At 45.8% G+C, this 19,724-nt stretch overlaps 2 protein-coding genes across 2 annotated transcripts in view; both read right to left on the bottom strand.

Moving 5' to 3' along the window:
- LOC147110875 (testis-expressed protein 264-like) overlaps positions 1–19,724 on the bottom strand; it is a 1,120,589-nt gene that overhangs the window by 913,176 nt on the left and 187,689 nt on the right. The window lies entirely within an intron of this gene.
- Positions 1–19,724, bottom strand: part of LOC147110876 (E3 SUMO-protein ligase ZBED1) — a 110,435-nt gene that overhangs the window by 23,438 nt on the left and 67,273 nt on the right. The window lies entirely within an intron of this gene.

The raw sequence follows: 19,724 nt of genomic DNA, 5'->3' as shown, positions 1-19,724 counted from the left end.
AATACATCTGTAGCGTCTCCCTGATGGCAGGGGGGTGAACAGACTGTGGCTGGGGTGGGTAGGGTCTTTGATGATGGTCAGTGACCTCCGTAAACAGCGTTTCTGGTATATGTGCTCTATGGTCGGTAGCTGGGTGCCGGTAATGCGTTGGGCAGTTTTGACTACCCGCTGCAGGGCTTTCCGGTCATAGGAGCTACAGCTGCCATACCATACTGTGATACAGTTCGTCAGGATGCTCTCTATTGTGCAGCGGTAAAAGTTAGAGAGGCTCAGGGGTGACAGGTTACATCCCTTCAGCCTCCTTAGGAAATATAGGCGCTGCTGGGCCTTCTTCACCAGAGAGGAGGTATTGAGGGACCAACCATGATGCTGGGTATGATGGGCGATGTCGCAGCTTCCATTACAGCACAAGTGGAAGCGGCCCAAAGTCAACGGCGATCTGGGGTTTCATTCATTGGAACCAGAGATTGATGAGGTGCTCATGAACAGCCCGTCCAGAACGGGGATCTGCTGCCTGCCTCCTCCCTTCTTACCCCTCCTCCTCCCGAAGTTGTCCCGGAACTTATGGTGGCAAGGACTGCGCCCTCATGATGGTCAAGTTGCAGAGCATGCAGCAAATCACCACGAAATGGGACACGCGCTCCGGCGTATACTGGAGGGCTTCTCCTGAGCGGTCAAGGAAGGCAGCAGAATCATTGCTTGAGCACCCTGATGGTCTGCTCGATGAGGATCCTCGTGGCAGCATGGCTCTCATTATATGATTGCTGGCCATGAGTGGTGGGGTTGTGGAGGGGAGTCATCAGCCAGGTGTAGAGTGGATAGCCCTCGTCTCCAAGCTGCCACCCTCGGGTTTGACGTGGTTGCTGGAAGATTCCTGGCACACCGGATTGGCACAAGATGAAGGCATCATGACTGCTGCCAGAATACTGGGCATTCACCATCATGATGTGGTGGGCGTGGTCACACAACAACTGCACATATAAGTGAGTGGTAACCTTTGCGTTTATGGAACATCTCAGGATTGGTATACAGCACCCGCAAAACCACGTGTGTGCAGTCGATGGCGCCCTACACCGATATCCTGGCAAAGCCACATGCGCGCTACTCCTCCTTCTCTCTGTTCAGAGAAAAGACAATGAAGTCCCTTCTCCTGGAGTACAGAGCCTCTGTGACCTCCTGGGTGCAGCGATGGACAGCGAACTGGGAGAGGTTAGCCATGTCTCCTGCTCCAGACTGGAAGGATCCAGTGGTGAAAAAAATTGAGGGTTATGGTGACCTTGAGGGCCACTGGCAGCGCCATCGTTGCCCTGCTCTGAGGTTGTTGGTCTGGTTGCAGGAGGTGGCAGAGTTCTGTGACCACCTCCTTGGTGAAGCAGAACTTCCTAATACACTGCTCCTGGCTTAAGTGCAGATAGCAGAAGTGCTCTCGGAAGATCCTAGGCCTCCTGCAGAGATCCCTCCTGCTCCTCCTCTTGTCCTCTTCCTCGCTGCCTCCGCGCCATCTTTCTGTCATACTCGAGCGCGAGGGGGACTGCAAGTAGAGCCCCCATGACTGGGAGCAAGTGGTGTGAGCAGAACCCTTTAAATGAGAAGCAAGGCATTCTCCACTTATAGCAAAACTCCATCACCTTGCCAACTTTAAATAACTGCAGAAAGCTCAGAAGAGTTGCACAAACTTACACAGAGCCAGTAGAAATGAAAAAGCAAGACATCAGGGAGGGAGAAAGTTACCTGGACCTTTTGCTCCAGGAGACTGCCACACCCCTTAGATTAAATACTTAAGAATTGACACGTGGTCAGGGACAGGAGGGTGTGACTGCGAGTGAGGCAGGTACAGGGATCCAGGAGGTAGTATTGCAGGAGCCTCAGTCCCTGCACTTGTCCAATAGATTTGAGTTTCTTGCAACCCTTGTGGACCAGTGCAGGTTCTGTGGGGAGGAGGAGCAAACTAACCAATAGGGAAAATGCTACAGTCTATTCTTCTTCTTAGGCAGTCCCTCGGAACTGAGGATGACTTGCTTCCACATTAAAAAATTAGTTCGCAGGTGACTGATTAGTCCAATGCAGGACCAACAGTCTCTGTCACAGGTGGGGCAGACGGTGGTGGAAGTGGCGGTGGGTGGGGTGCTTGGGTTGACAGGTTGACGTGCGCTCCTTGCGCTGCCTGCTCTTGGCTTCCGCTTGCTCCCGGCGAAGAGACTCGAGGTGTTCGGCGCCTTCCCGGATGCTTCTCCTCCACTTTGTGCGGTCTTGGGCCAGGGATTCCCAGGTGTCGGTGGGGATGTTACACTTTTTCAAGGAGGCTTTGAGGGTGTCCTTGAAGCGTTTCCTCTGCCCACCTGGGGCTCTCTTGCCATGCCGGAGCTCCGAGTAGAGCGCTTGTTTTGGGAGTCTCGTATCGGGCATGCGGACAATGTGACCCGTCCATCAGAGCTGATTGAGCGTGGTCAGAGCTTCGATGCTGGGGATGTTGGCCTGAGCAAGAACACAGACGTTGGTGTGCCTATCCTGCCAATGGATTTGCAGGATCTTGCGGAGGCAGCGTTGGTGGTACCTCGCCACTGCTTTGAGGTGCCTGCTGTACATGGTCCATGTCTCTGAGGCATACAGCAGGGCAGGTATCACTGCTGCCCTGTAGACCATGAGCTTAGTGCCGGGTTTGAGATCCTGGTCTTCAAACACTCTTTTCCTCAGGCGACCGAAGGCTGCACTGGCACACTGAAGGCGGTGTTGGACTTCGTCGTCGACGTCTGCCCTTGTTGACAGTAGGCTCCCGAGGTATGGAAAGTGGTCCATGTTGTCCAAGGCCTTGTCGTGGATTTTGATAATCAGGGGGCAGCACTGTGTGGCGGGGCAGGTTGGTAGAGGACCTTTGTCTTACGGATGTTTAGTGTAAGGCCTATGCTCTCATATGCTTCGGTGAAGGTGTTTACGATGGTTTGGAGTTTGACCTCCGAGTGAGCGCAGACGCAAGCATCATCTGCATACTGTAATTCGATGACAGAGGATGGGACGACCTTGGATCTGGACTGGAGGCGACGGAGGTTGAACACAGTTTCCCGTTTGGTCTGTAAGTTAGCTCCACTCCAGTGGGGAGCTTACTGAGGGTGAAATGGAGCATTGCAGCAAGGAAGATTGAGAAGAGCGTTGGTGCGATGACACAGCCTTGCTTGACCCCGGTTCGTACGTGAATTGGGTCTATGGTGGAACTGTTGGTCAGGATTACGGCTTGCATGTCGTCGTGAAGCAGGCGGAGGATAGTGACAAACTTTTGAGGGCAGCCGAATTTGAGGAGGACACTCCATAATCCCTCACGGTTGACAGTGTTGAAGGCCTTTGTGAGATCAAAGAAGGCCATGTACAGCGGTTGGTGCTGTTCCCTGAGGAGGAGCAAACTAACCAATAGGGAAAATGCTAGTCTATTATAAAGGATGTGATAACAGGACACTTACAAAATAACGGGATTATTCAAAGTCAACGTGGATTTACGAAAGGAAAATCGTGTTTGACAAACCTACTGGAGTTTTTTTGAGGATGTAACTGGTAGAATAGGTAAGGGAGAACCAATGGATGTGGTGTATTTGGATTTTCAGATTTTGATAAAGTCCCACATAAAAGGTTAGTGTGCAAAATTAAAGCACATGGGATTGGGGGTAATATACTGGCATGGATTGAAAATTGGTCAACAGACAGGAAACAGAGTAGGAATAAATGGGTCTTTTTCAGGGTGGCAGGCGGTGACTAGTGGGGTAACGCATGGATCAGTGCTTGGGCCCCAGCTATTCACAATATATATCAATGATTTGGATGAGGGAACCAAATAATATCTCCAAGTTTGCTGACGACACAAAACTAGGTGGGATTGTGAGTTGTGAGGAGGATGCAAAGAGGCTTCAAGGCGATTTAGACAAGTAGAGTGAGTGGGCAGATGCAGTAAAACGTGGATAAATGTGAAGTTATCCACTTCGCTAGGAAAAACAGAAAGGTAGAGTATTATTTAAATGGTGCTAGATTGGGAAATGCTGATGTACAAAGGGACCTTGGGTGTCCTTGTACACCAGTCACTGAAAGCAAACATGCAGGTGCAGCAAGCAGTTAGGAAGGCAAATGGTATGTTGGCCTTCACTGCAAGAGGATGAGAGTACAGGAGCAAGGATGTCTTACTACAGTTATACAGGGCCTTGGTGAGACCACACCTGGAGTACTGTGTACAGTTTTGGTCTCCTTACCTAAGAAAGGATATACTTGCCATAGAGGGAGTGCAGCGAAGGTTCACCAGACTGATTCCTGGGATGGCAGGACTGTCGTATGAGGAGAGATTGGGTTGACTAGGCCTGTATTCATTAGAGTTTAGAAGAATGAGAGGGGATCTCATTGAAACGTATAAAATTCTGACAGGGCTAGACAGACTGGATGCAGGGAGGATGTTTCCCCTGGCTGGGGGGTCTAGAACGAGGGGTCACAGTCTCAGGATACGGGGTCGGACATTTAGGACTGAGATGAGGAGAAATTTATTCACTCAGGGTGGTGAACCTGTGGAATTCTCTACCACAGAAGGCTGTGGAGGCCAAGTCACTGAATATATTTAAGAAGGAGATAGATAGAATTCCAGATACAAAAGGAATCAAGGGGTATGGGGAGAGAGTGGGAATATGGTATTGAGATAGAGGATCAGCCATGATCATATTGAATGGCGGAGCAGGCTCAAAGGGCCGAATGGCCTACTCCTGCTCCTATTTTTCTATGTTCTATGTTTCTATGTCAGCAGGAAGTGGTGATGATCCCTTTAAATAGTGCTGGTGGGGTGGGGTCCTTCCTGTTGCTGAACGCATGTTCAGCTGGTCGTGATTTGGAGAGGGCAGTAAAAGGAATGGCGACGCCCAAAATGGCAGATCATGAGTCAATCATGGATTGGACGCTGATTGACGTCATGATCTGCCTCATTTCCATATCTGCAATGAGCGCAGGCAATGGTAGCGCTGCCAACCTGACCAAAATGGTGGCCACCATGGGACCCGCCAGAAGTGGGCACAAGCAAGGCGGCCACCATTATTTCATCCAAACCAGCCTTATTGGCTGGCGCAAACAGGCCCAATTTCATGGCTGTAATGTTTTATTTGCCCTTGAAATATTCTCTACTATGGGGTGTTTCATTAAAGTACTTAACTCCAAAGCATCAAAACTAGCATCTGGTCTAGTCTAAGTACACAACCAGTTCAACTGACCAATCAAGCTTTGCAATTCTGTCGCTTATTTATAACATCAACGTTCTGTGATGACCTAGTCCGACTAACCGGGATGGGAGCTACAGTAAACTCTTTCGTATCCGGCACCGACGGGACCGGGATGGTGCCGGTTGATTGAAAATTCCGGATAACAGAGAGGTGTATCTACCGATAACACGGTAAACAAAACAAACAAAAATAAAATAAGATTTGAATGCTATTTACATAACATGACCAACTTTTATCTGGTATAATCCTTATCTGGACATCAATTTTCAGCTTTCACTGGCAAATGTACGTTGCCCTCCAAGTAACTTATCCACACCAATGCCTTCCATACAGCTTACATTTCAATCTCTACCTCACTCACCAACAGCCAGTCACCTTTTTCTTCTGGGTAAGTCCCTATGAAGTATTTATTATTCCCTACCAACTATATATTATTCCCTATACAACTGAAGATTTCCGACCTATCACCTGACAGCCATGAATCCATTGGGTGGTTAACGCGCACCTGTAAACCTCCAAATGGAGAAAATTCAGCTCTTTCTCCCCAACAGGGATTGAGTACATAATCTGACTGTCCTTGATGTTAACTTCTCTCACCAAAAAGTGCTCCATTTCCCAGCACTGTCATTTGTTACAATGATGAGCAGAGAACAGCAAAAAACAAACCCCGTAAGTTTTAAAAAGAAATTTCTCAGCATCCCAAGAGAATCCAGTGATTTTAGAAAATCAATTTCACATCAAATCGGCAATAGAACCTGGGACTTCCCTAGTCTATATGACACAGTAACATACTGAAAAATGAACTCATCCATTGAGTCTCTGGAAAACACATATTCAATTCTAAAGTAGCTGCCATTCTCAATATTCTGAAGCAAACAGAAACTAAGACTCGGACTCGGCAACATTTCCGGTTATTGAGGTGTTGTTTTCTGAGTATCAATTTTGCCGGTTATCAGAGAATTCCGGATGATTAAGTGCCGTTTAAACAAGAGTTTACTGTACTCTCTAAATAAGACTGTTGATTTAAAATCATCAGTCCCATTTTGCTTAATATCTCTACCAATATATTTAAAAGCCCCACAGGCCTGACTCCCAATTTTTAAATTCTACTCTACTCTCATTAATGACGAATTTCTCAAATTCCGCAGTACCACCCCATAAGAAATCATCAACATGCATCGTGAAGATGCCTGAAAGTTGTCCTTTATGGTACCAATAAAACATTGTGGGATCTGATTTTAGTTGAACACAACCTATTTTCAGCAAAACAGATCTCACCGAAAAATACCACACCCTGAAAGCATCATTCAGGCAGACACATTTGTTTAGTTTCCATAGTTTTCCTTCTGCATCTGCTGCCTCTTTAGGCGATTTCAGAAACACTTCTCTCTGAAAAGTATCGCTCTGCAGAAATGCAGCTTCTGTCAATTGACCTACACTCCCATGAATATGTGGCCAAAAGAGCCAAAAAAGATTTTTAAGGTTACTTTTCCAGCAGTGGGAGAGTCCACTCTAACATCTGTATCACCCAGTTTCTCTTCAAAACCCCTAGCCACTGTCTTGTTTTGCACACTTTGTACAAAACTAATAAATTGCAGGACAACGGAGTACAGGTAGACTACCCTTTATCCGGACTTCCGAAAACCGAAACCCTCTAAAAACCGAAGGTTTTTTCGTTCAGCGTAAGTCGTGCGTACGAACGAAAAAACCTTCGGTTTTTAGAGGGTTCCGGTTTCGGAAGTTCGGATAAAGGGTAAGTCATGCGCACGACCCCCCCGCCGGCCCCGACAACCGCCGACCCCCCCGCGGACCCCGCCGGCCCCGACAACCGCCGACCCCCCCGCCGGCCCCGACAACCGCCGACCCCGCCAGCCCCGACAACCCCCCCGCCGGCCCCGACAACCGCCGACCCCCCCGCCGGCCCCGACAACCGCCGACCCCGACAACCGCCGATCCCCCCCCGCGGACCCCGACAACCGCCGACCCCGCCAGCCCCGACAACCGCCGACCCCCCCGCCGGCCCCGACCCCCGCCGACCCCGACTGACTTACGCTGAGCGTCAGCGTAAGTCGTGCGCACGACCCCCCGCCGACCCAACTTCCGAAATCCGAAATTCTCCTTTATCCGAAACTCGGCTGGTCCCGAGGTTTTCGGATAAAGGATAGTCTACCTGTATTACAGTTTAAACTCTTTTAATGAAGCATCAGGTCTGTAAGCTTTCTCAATCAATACAGCACTGTGTGGACAAGATAGAGTCAGGGCCCCTGGGTCTTCGAAACAAAAGCAGTCCTTACAGATGCCTGCAGGCCAATGACAACTCAGCATGTGATCACGTGAATATAATAGGTATTCCTTACAGATGCCTGCGGGCCAATGATAAATCAAAATGCAAATGTTACATCCCCTTTCTTTTAAAAGAAAAATGTTATGCATTACTTTTGAACCTTTCTTCTACATAATGTTCTCAGTAGCATCAACATATAAGTAAACTCAACATTTAACTAGCACTGAAAACATCTCAACGTTTCAATAACGATGTACAGTTTTCTTTAGGGCAGGGATCTGCCTACACCCTTTGGCAGTTCACAAGTCAAGGATAACTCTAGGCTTGACCTCTCGTCGGAATGGCGGTGTTGTTCCTTGGTGTTCAGGAGGTGCCTGCGATTGCGGCGGTACACCTGTCCTTCTGGGGTGCGGACGTGATACGATCGTTCAGTGTCAGCTGGCTGGATGACGATTGCTGGCTTCCAGTAGTCATGCTCCTGGATTCTGACGGATTCTCCATTGTGCAGCGGCGGCAGTAGTCTAGCTGACCTGTCATAGTATCTCTTTTGGTGTTGCTGTCTCTGTACACATTTTGCATGCACTTGCTTGCAGTTGACGACCTGCCAGGGCCTGTCTGGGATACGGTGAGGTATCATGGGCTCTTTGACACTTGATGGGCGGCGTTCTAGACAAATGGAACATTTTCCGACAATGTCCTCAATGTATTTGCACATTCCGGGCCAAAACATAATGTCACGTGCTCTTTGTTTGCATTTTTCCATGCCCATATGTCCAGCATGAATTTTTTTCAACATCTCTTCTGAGACTGGTAGGAATGACGATTTTTTCCCCTTTGAAGACGATTCCGTTGATTTGTGACAGTTCGTCTCTGTGGTTCCAGAATTCAGATATGCTCGAAGGGCATTTCCTCCTTTCCTCAGGCCATCCTTCATGTATGACTTTGCTCAGCAGTGTGAGTTGTGCATCTTTCTCTGTTGCTGCTCGGATCTCCTTCAGTTTTGAGTCACTCACAGGTAAGCTGTTGTACACCATGTGCACCTGCACATCCATGCCTTCACTGAGGCTGCTGTCCTGGTAGCCAAGAGACTTTCTGGAAAGCGTGTCTGCGACAGGAATGTCTTTGCCTGGATGGTGAATGATTGTGAAGTCGTACTTCTGTAGCTGAAGGATCATTCTCTGTAGCCTTGGTGGGGCTGCGGCTAGTGGTTTCCTCATGATTGACTCGAGGGGCTTGTGGTCGGATTCCACAATGACTTGTCGGCCATAGACGTACTGGTGGAAACGCTTACATCCAAACAGAATTGCATATAGCTCTTTCTCGATTTGAGCATAGTTGATTTCACTGTCTGAGAGAGATCTGGAAACGTAGCCGATGGGCTTTCCTTCTTGCAGTAATACTGCGCCTAGTCCGTACTTTGACGCGTCCACTTGTAGTCTGAGCTCTTTGTTGGGGTCGAAGTAGGCAAGAACCGGTCCTGGTTCTCTGGTGATTAGGTCTTTCATTTTCTGAAATGCTGCGTCATGTTCTTTGTCCCACAGGAACTCATTGGATTGTTTGAGCAACTGACGCATGGGTGCGTTGATTTCGGAGAGGCTCGGGGCAAACTTGGCTAAGTAGTTAACCATGCCTAGTACTGTCTCTAGCTCTGCGCGGTTCTTCGGTGGCTCCATCTTCTTGATGGCGGCGATTTTCTCTGGATCCGGCTTAATGCCATCAGTTGAGAGGCGATGCCCAAAATAACTGATCTCGGTGGATCCGATTACGCTTTTCTCTGGGTTGAACCGGATACCTTTCTCCCGTGATCTTTGTAGCATCGCACGGAGGTTCCTGTCGTGTTCCTCCCTATTCCTGCCATAGATGAGGATGTCGTCTACGATTGCGACTACTCCGTCGAGGCCTTCATAGGTTTCGTCGATCTTCCGCTGGAATTCATCCTGAGCTGATATAAGACCAAACGGTAAAGGCAGAAATCGGTAGCGTCCAAATGGTGTGTTGAACGTGGTTAGCTTAGGTGACTCTTCCGTGAGCTTGATAGTCCAGTATCCTGATCGTGCGTCCATTACACTGAAGTAACATGCTCCCACTAGCTTGGGTGTGATGTCATCTAGCGTTGGTAGAGGGTAGTGAGGGAGTTTGATAGCCTTGTTCAAATCTCTGGGGTCGAGACAAACTCTGAGCTTGCCTGTACGTGGTTTCTCAACCACTACTAACACGTTGACCCACTCTGTCGGTTCTGTTTCCCGGACGATGATTTCTGTATTCTCCATGCTCTGCAGCTCCTCCTTCAGGCGACTACGTAGAGCAAGGGGTGTCCTTCTCGGTGGGCAAACCACAGGGGTTGCTGCTGGGTCAAGGTGAATAGTGCATTCACCTGGGAATAGTCCGATTCCTTTGAAAACGTCAGCAAACTCCTCCATGACTGTCTGCTTCTCAACTGGTGCTGTCAACGATAGCACTAGCTTGACGAGGTCCATGTCTAAACATGCCTTTAGACCTAGCACTGGAGGTGCTTGAGTGTCAACAATGTAAAAGTTCAACATCATGTCGCTTTCTTTGTATTTGCATTTCATCACGCATGTGCCTTTTACAATGAGCTGCTCACCCCCATAGCTGGTCAGTCTGCGTGAGGTGGGCTGTAGCTCACACTCATCCTTCAAGCTGTGATACTCACTCAGAGGAATTACATTAACCTGAGATCCAGTGTCTAGTTTAAACTTAAGCTCTTTGCCCTGTTTTCCTATCTCAATATCGGCAAAAGCTTGCTCAGTCTCTGAAATCTGTTTTTTCTGTGACACAGAATCAATAAACAGTTCCTCTGCATTTGGCTCTCTATCTGGCAGTCACTCACTGTGTGTACTGCTTTTCCGAAAACAGTCTTGCAAACTTTAGCAAAATGGTTCCGTTTACCACATTTAGAAACATAGAGATAGGAACAGGAGTAGGCCATTCGGCCCTTCGAGCCTGCTCCGCCATTCAATGAGATCATGGCTGATCTTCATCTGAGATCTTAGCTGATCTTACCAGTTCAGTACCCCGTCCCCGCCTTTTCTCCGTAACCCTTAATCCCCTTAGCCTTCAGAAATATATCCAATTCTCTCTTGAAAATATTTATTGAATTAGCCTTCACAGCCCTCTGTGGCAGGGAATTCCACAGGCTCACCACTCTTTGAGTGAAGAAATTCTTCCTCATCTCTGTTTTAAATGATTTGCCCGCTATTTTTAGACTGTGGCCCCTGGTTCTGTGCTCCCCTGCCATTGGAAACATTCTCTCTGAATTCAGCCTGTCCAGGCCTGCCATAATTTTATATGTTTCGATGAGATCCCCTCTCAATCTTCTAAACTCCAGTGAGTACAAGCCCAAACTATTCAATCTCTCCTCGTAGGTCATTCCCGCCATTCCAGGTATCAGCCTGGTGAATCGCCGCTGCACTCTTTCCATGGCAAGAACATCCTTCCGCAGATGGGGCGACCAAAACTGTACACAATACTCCAGATGCGGTCTCACCAGCACCTTGTACAGCTGTAGTAAGGTATCCCTATTCCTATACTCGAACCCCCTTGATATGAAGGCCAACATACCATTTGCCTTCTTAATCGCCTGTTGCACCTGCATGCTCTCCTTCAGTGACTGGTGCACAAGAACACCCAGGTCCCTCTGCACTTCCCCATCTCCCAATCTATTGCCATTTAGATAATAATCTACCCTCCTGTTTTTACCCCCAAAGTGGATAACCTCGCATTTAGTACATTGCCTTCCTTTGGCAGGGCAGTACTCCTTTTCTCCATGCCAGTTGTTTCCACAATATCCACAGTTTTTGAAGTGTTTTATGTTTGTGTCGCCCATTTTTAGAACTCTGAAACGCGCTCTCTGGGCAGTGTTCTTTGGTGTGTGTCTATTAACTGCGTGCACTGTCTGTTCACTCAAGCCGTTCGTGGCGCTGGTTATGGTTTTCAACTGTGCTTGGGCTATCTCGTGCGATCTAGCTATGTCCAGCGTTAGCCCGGACCCAACATTCAAAAGTTTCTCTCTCACTTTAGCTGAATGTATTCCAAACACGATGCAGTCTCTGACCATCTCATCTTTATCTGCATATTCACAGACTTTTACCAGCAGTTTTAACTCAGTCACGAACTGTTCAAACGACTCACTAGCTCCTTGTACTTTCTCCTGAAACTTGTACCTAGCGAATATCGTATTTGTCTTGGGCATCACATATGCTTCAAAACGGTCAAAATAACTTTTCAGTACCTTTGCTTCATCTGCGGTGAGACACCATGTGTTAAAAATGTCTCTCCCTTTTTCTTCGATCCACAGGAGTAGGTAGCTGCATCTTTTTTCCTCCCCTTTGCTTTTCAGTGGACCCGAAAACATCAACTCCACGTGTTGCTTGAACTTGCTCCATTCTCTAGGTAAGTTCAAAGATTCCCAATTCATTCGAGGTAAGGGAGCTCCAACAATGTCCATTTCAAATCCCTGTTCTGACACCACGTCTTGTTTTGCACACTTTGTACAAAACTAATAAATTGCAGGACAACGGAGTATTACAGTTTAAACTCTTTTAATGAAGCATCAGGTCTGTAAGCTTTCTCAATCAATATAGCACCATGTGGACAAGATGGAGTCAGGGCCCCTGGGTCTTCTAAACAATAGCAGTCCTTACAGATGCCTGCAGGCCAATGACAACTCAGCATGTGATCACGTGAATAATAGGTATTCCTTACAGATGCCTGCGGGCCAATGATAAATCAACATGCAAATGTTAGCTACCAACCTCGCTTTAGCCTAATAACCATCTATGCGACAAAGCTGGTTGACCCTTACCTGGTACCTCAGAGTAAACTCCAAATTCTTTCCAACTATCTAACTCCCTTTGTTTTGCCTCTCTTACACGTTTATCCTCAGGTTTATTGGCAGCCAACAAAACTTCACAATCATGAGGACTTCTACTTCGAGTTCTGTTATGTGACTGTTCTGTGGTCTTTGTTTCATTGTCTGATCTATTTAAGTTACGGCCTTTACTTTCCCTACTATGTCTGTAGGAACTACTACTGTGAGATCTCCCTCTTGCACTATCAGAGGCTCTTTCTCTAATTTGTGATTGTTTTCTGATGCAAGAGTCACTCCCGGGCTCCCCATCACTATTTGTACTGCACTTCCTTACTTTCCACTTTCACTCCATTCTGCCAGTCCATGGACCTTGCTTCTTGGCCATCATCCTGAACATTCAACCAAAATTTAAACCTACCAGTAGCTTTTCCTGCACGTCTGAAAATTGTTGCATCGCTCCATTCATTAGTCCCTTCTGGAACATATGTCACCCCTGTATCCACTTTGGGTAATTGTTCTGTGGCTGTGATAAATGTCATGTGTGTCATGATCACTCACATTCCCACTGTCCAGCCCTTGTTCTCAGGACCCTCAAAAAAACCATGATCATTTGAGGTTCAAGGTGCCTCATTACTTCTATCAACTACTCAGAGTCTGAGATTTTATCATTAATTCCAATTAATCGTGAGGAATGAACCGTTACATTTTAATTGCCATGTTTGACAAGTAGGGTGGGCAAATTGTCTATGTAACTTCAAGACAAGTTGTTTTTTTTCTCCCTTATCCTTAACACCTGATGCCATTAATACTTGCCTAACATTCTGATGAGAAACATCAGGTTTTGTTAAAGGGGTACAATAATGTCCTGACTGGGTAAACTGCAGATCAACCGATTTCCCAAAAATAATTGCCTTATCGTGTTCCATGTCAAGTTTCATTTGTGCCTTTTTCATGGAGGTTTTACTCAAAAGCATAGGTATCTCACTAGAGACTACACCCGTACTTATAAAATGGCTTACTCCAGCTACCTTACATGGAATTACCACTCTCGAGTGACCTCAAGGTGTTGTCATCACCAAACCTAAAGCATGTACTACTTTTATATTCCTTAACCTTGAGTCGATCATCACAACGTATTGAATCAAGATAACATTTTAACCAATCTTCCCCACATACAGTTGAAGTACATGCACTAATACCGCACAATTAAAGGAGTCCGCCACTAACATATTCATCACATGATTAAAACTCCTTGTGACCAGTATAATCTGTTCATGTTCATCATTATCTTCATCCTCTTCCTCAGAACTACTTTCTGCATGTGTCATTTCAAAGACCCTGCATCTTCGATCTGGACAATTGGCCGCAAAGTGATACTTACAGGCACATTTAAAGCATCTATTGACCTTTTTCTTGGGCATTCCTGGAATTCATTCGCCCATCATTACTGCCCTAATTTTGTCTTCTGTTGATGTAACCAGATTTGCTGTACGTGCTTTCATCATCATTCTGTCTGTCTTAAATCCTTCCGTTACATTGACACCTGTGTCCGGTATCTGGAATATTTTGAAACCTGGTAACCATTGAACTTTCTATTCTATGTGTCACAGCGGAATGCCTCTTTTGTTCAATGAAGGCTGAAGGGAATGACTGTTTCCCCGGGAATTCTTTTAAGGCAGCAGACATCTGATCCAACAGAGTCTCCTTTTCTGAGAGCTGGACGCCAGTTTGACCAGTTGCCTGTCCATGAGGCACCTTAGCATAATCTAGTAATTTAAACGCTAGTGCCGATCCAGGGATTCCCAAATTAAACCTGGTCAACTTTTGTACAATTTGTTAAAGTCCATGATATACTCTTCCATTTTTTGAAATCTATCAAATTCTGACGAGGACTCATAGGCCACCTTTCTTGTAGATTTTATCCAGGAATTCTATTAATGAGTCAAAATCTTCATCATTATCCAACTGAGTTGCATCCATCTCCAGAAAATTCCTTACTTCTGATTTTACCTCATTCAGGAAGCAACAACGCCAAGGCCATGCCTTGTATCCTCTTTGGTAGAGTAGTGACCTGTATCCACATATCAACCTTATTCTTCCACTGGTCATATGGTTCAAACTCAGAAGATCAGAGGGTAATCGTACCTTGACTATTTAAACTTGCTTTCTGCCATTTTCCACAATATCCATTACACTTCCAAACTTTATGTCCCAAAAAGAAAATCATAGTTTCCAACCTCCACCTTTAGGCAACCATTTTCTGCTACCATGTAAAAGTCAGATAGCCAGATGGTGAAGAATAGAATACTGGAGCCTAGTCTTCAGTCACTTACAAGCCTTTATTTACAGAGACACATTACATACTGTGCACCCGCAAGATAAGCTTCCCCCACTTCCCAAGCCTTCTCCCATATATATGACCAAAGGACAGTCCCCACTTGAATACAATTGACACCCAATTGATATACACCACCTGAATACAATTAACAGGGGGTCAACTTTCAAATTTCCTGGGTTTTGCACCTCCAAAGAATAGGTGTACTTTAAGGGCCAATTTTTCTGGCTCTCATACCAAAAGTCTTGCATAAGGACGCAGTATATACCACTTCTCTGTACACTTCTCAGTCACACTTATTCTATCACACCTGACTGGGTCATTCTTTCCTAGCTTGGCTCAGTGGTAGCACTCACCTCAGTCAGAAGGTCATAAATTCTAGCCCTACTGCAGGGCTAATCTAGGCTGGTACCAGTGCAGTGCTGAAGGAGTGCTGTGTTGATGCATGCGCCATTCTTTGGATAACAGACCCCAGCTCCCTGCTCAGATAGATGTAAAAAATCCCACAGTACTTTTCAAAGAACTGCAGCATTCTCCTGGTGTCCTGTCCAATATTTATCCCTCAACCAACATCACAGACAGATTAACTGGTTATTCATGTCTTCGCTGTCTGTGGGGCTTGGCTGTGCACAAATTGGCTGTCAAATGTGCCTACACTTCAAGGTGATTCATTAACTGTGAAATGCTTGGAATGTCCCAAGGATGTACAAGGCATTGTATAAATGCTGTTGGGGTACAGTAATCCATGGTGCCATGGAGGGGGGATTTGAACAGTCTTGAAAATTTCAATTAACGCAGCATCCACAGCCTTCTGGAGGAAAGTTCTAGATTTCCACTACCCTGTGTGTGGAAAAAATGCTTCCCGATTTCATTCCTAACTGGTCTAGCTCTAATTTTAAGATTGTGCTAATTGGCCTAGCTCGTATTTTAAGATTAGATATATAAATTCTTAATGTGTCCATGAAACAAAGAGAAAACCACTTTCAGTTTATTTCAGCGACTGGTTCCACCAGGTGATCTTCCTCGTCTTTGGAAGATGATAACAGTACACCAGACTGACCTAGACTAATAACCAAATTTATTAAGTAATAAAAGAACAAACTAATAGTGACAATAATACATATTTTCACCGTAGTTAAGCTTGGCTAGCTCATATTGCACTGGACTATAATTCATTTTCTTATGTAGCATTTCTTTTCCTTTTCTCACCATCTACAGAACTTGACGGACTATTTCTCCTTGAATGTTTCAGGCAGGTTCTCATTTAAACCAGGCAGTTTGATAAAATGCCTTCAAAAAACAAATGACCAGGCTCGACTAGATTTAAATAACTATTACATTTTTTAAAAAGCCGCCAATCAAAAAAGATTTGAATAAAGTTGCCACAAAATGTTTGCATTTGATTTGAATGCCTTGGCTCCTCCCTTGGACACCAGTTTCAGACAAACAATTGTTTATTAACTTAAGATGGGTTACGATTTCTGTAAATGAAGCTGGTTATTAATCCCTTATGTACTGTGGCAAAATTAAAGAAACTAATACTGTACCAAGCTGAATGCTTTTTTAAGGCATAAGATTACTCATACTCCCAAACACTTTAAAATGAATACAATGTTTAATCAGTTGAGCTCCAAAATAACCACAAGCCAGCAATTCCCACAGTTCACATTTTGCACAGTGGTAAACTGAGGGACATTTTCTTTAAAAATGACTTTTGCCATTTCTATGATGCTGTGATCTTGGAGGTCTGCAATCCATAATAAGCAATGGAGCCGAGAAAGGGGTGAGCAAATCGCATTGTTGTGCATCTCAGAAGAAGCTATTTTATGACAGCTACACATGAGCAACAAAACAGCAAGAGTCATTAATTGGCAAGCAAGCATTGCAATGAAATGTTTGAAAGGGTAAAAGAATAGTGGCCGGTATGTGGCACTCGGAACAATGCACACATGAAATCTATTAAAGAAGCTGAAAAGAAGTGCTGACAGGTCCTCGGGAGGTGATCAGCCACACTGCAGCAGTCAGGAAGGATGCTAATATAGAGACTGGGTAACTGTTAGGCCCTGCAGTACAGTCTCATGTGTTGAGTCCGAAGAGATCTAATTAACACAGCTGCAGTTGTAGTCCTGCAGTGCACTTTCTGCTCTGTCCACTGGCTATCTTAAGAAGCCAATTATCCCCAGTTCTGATAGATAACTGGTGTGATGTGACTAAAACAGAAACTTCAGTAAACTGCCATTCCCTGCTCTTGGCACATCCTCCCTCGTTTCCACAAAAAAGTAGTCCAGAAGGGAAAACACGGTTAACTGAAGTTGCCATTCTGACCTTTTCCTTTCATGTACCTGGCAAGTATTTGGTTCAGTGACCTGGCGCTCAATCATCATACACGCCAACCTAGAAAACCAGCATAAGCTGACCAACAGCTTCAAAAAAAATAACAACTCAAGAATAAAAATAAAAACAGAAAATGCTGGAAATACACAGCAGGTCAGGCAGCATCTGTAGAGAGATAAACAGAGTTAACGTTTCAGGTCAATGACCCTTCGTCAGAACTCAAGAATAGCCCTGACTTGTGAAACCAAGCAGTTACATAGGCTGTGTACCTTAAACAGTCAGTATACACAACAACCCTTCATGTACAGGAGGCAAGAAACATAAGGACATGAAAGGCTGAAGGAGAAATCAGATGCAGAAGGCACAAAATGAGTGGTGCATTTCCAGGTCAGTCTGGGGATGTGCTCTGTAAGGTTCAAAAATTTCTGCACAACCCCAAAACAGAAGGATAACCTTATTTAAAACGATTTTGGAACATCACAGAAGAAATCTGTAAAAAGGATAAAATGTGTGGTTGGGCCTAACAGAAGAATTCAAAGAGTTAAATTACACATTTTCCCTAAATGTAAGGAAGGAAGAGATTTTGGACTGTTTTAAGGAATTATTGGGCCAAAGGAATTTAAAATAAAAATCCCAGGAAGATTTGGCTGGTTTAAAAGACATGTTCAGGCTTGCAAAAGGCTGCGACACAGGGGAGGTGGGGTGGGCCCCCAATTTTGGATATTGGACAGGCTGGGAATGTCCTGGGCCACCCCAGCTTTACATAAGGACAATGAAACCTGTTCCCGCCAAAATTCGCAGAGCCAAGGTGCATGAATAAAACAGTACATGTCCCCAGCAACACAAAGGAAAGAACATAGCCCTGCAGGATACAACAATCAAACCACAGTCCAAAACCAAAGAGATTGACAAACGTTTTGCATTTTTAAACTAGTTTCAAGGCAATCCCGAAACCAGTTAAAGGCCGATTAAGAGTTAGATGGACCATCCCCGAAACTCATTAAGTTTAGATGGGCCATCCCCGAAGCTCGTTAAAGTTTTAAAACACATTAAAAATAACGAGCCCGCCAAATTTAACAAAGAAACCCGTGATTTGGCGGTCAGATAAGCCAGGCCTCAAATTAGTATAATTGAAGCCTGCCTTAAACGGTCAGTTCAGCTCAGAAGTCGGTTCAAGTTCAGCTCAGAGTTCAAGTTCGAGAAACAGCACAGTACAGTTCAACGGATCACCAAGACCAGATCGGAGACTTGAAGGAAGAAAGAAGAAACGGAGATCGCGGCAACCAAAGGCCTACAGAAACCAACAGCCACCAATATTACCACCAACCAGGTAATATCGGGCCACCACGACCAACAAGAAACCAACCGCCGAAAAACTCAAAAAACAAAGACTTGTTTCCACTCTACAGGCTAGTCTGGCTTACCCCTGGGTAAGATTTGGACACAAAAGACCCTAAAACTACCTAACCAAAGAAAATCGGGTACTCACCTGATACATCCAACAGCGCGACTAACCGCATCAGCGGACCAACCCAAACTGAAGACCCAACGCAGGTGCAGTCTTCCACCACGTCCGGGGTATGGCAGGCCCCAACCGCAACAACTAAGGAGAACCCCGAAATCGTGAACCTCTACAATCTGTCAAGAAAGTCGTTTTGGTGAGCATTTCCTGGTCCTCTGGATTCCAGCACAGCTAGTGTAGTGGGGTTGGGAGGGCAAGGGATTTTGTCTATTGTAATTCTCCCTCACTTATTCCGAGTGTTCCCCACCCTTTTAGAGTATAAGTTTTATTGTATTGTATATTTTTCTGTCTCAAAATAAAGATCTGAATTCTTTTGACTAACCCAGGTGTCTGTTGCAAGTTTATTACAACCCCCAAATAAGTCCAAAGTCCAGAACAAAAGGGAGTGGGATCGATTCGAACCGCTCAAAGGAGTCAGAGGTGAAGCTGACAAACAACCCACACACACCACCCCTTACAGCATGGCGCGTGCGGCAGGACTTTGGCAAAAGGGAAGTAATGCAATAGACCCTGTGTTCGATGAGAGAACGAAGATGGAAGAGAGGATTTCCTCTTACGTTTTTGAGAAGGTGAATATCACCAAGAAGTGGGTAACCAGTCTGTTACGTGCTGGGCGTCCCATGGACGCTGCAGCCAAATGGGCTGAGAGCAAGGATCATAAGAAGTCGGTAGAGAAGGCCATCTGGTTGGTCTGTGCCCTACGACAGATCCAGCTTTTAGATCAGCAGGTTAAAGCTTTGATAGCAGAGCTACAGGAGGCAGCCAAACTGTCTCAGGCAAGAGCTTTAGCGGGGGAGGAACTATTGCAGGAATTACAAGCCCAAAACCAAGAGAAATTGCAGCTAGTAGAGAAACACAGAAACAGGCATGAGTATTTTCGGTGTCAAGTCACCGAGGCAAAGGGAAATGAGCTGGTACTGAAAGAGGGGCACGCTCACCTAACCAGACAGTTAAGGGAACAGGAGGAGCAGCACAGAAATATAAAGGCAGCTTGTCAAGTAGCAAGCACTAGGGATTTTGAAGCAGGAGATCACGGCCCCTGTCAAAAGCAAATAGAAAGTTTAAAACTTGCTCTGTCCAGGACAAAAGGCATGGTATGCCTAGTAAGCCTGGGTAGACCTGGAAGTAGAAGTAGAAACTGTGCAGACGTCACCTGTGGCACCGGGGAGCAACTCGGTTGGGCA

This window comes from Somniosus microcephalus, chromosome 11 (assembly GCF_052327205.1).
Source record: "Somniosus microcephalus isolate GS21.2 chromosome 11, FLI_Smic_1.0, whole genome shotgun sequence".
Taxonomy (NCBI): domain Eukaryota; kingdom Metazoa; phylum Chordata; class Chondrichthyes; order Squaliformes; family Somniosidae; genus Somniosus; species Somniosus microcephalus.
Note: the sequence above shows the minus strand (reverse complement) of the source record. Positions and strands in the feature narration are given on the sequence as shown.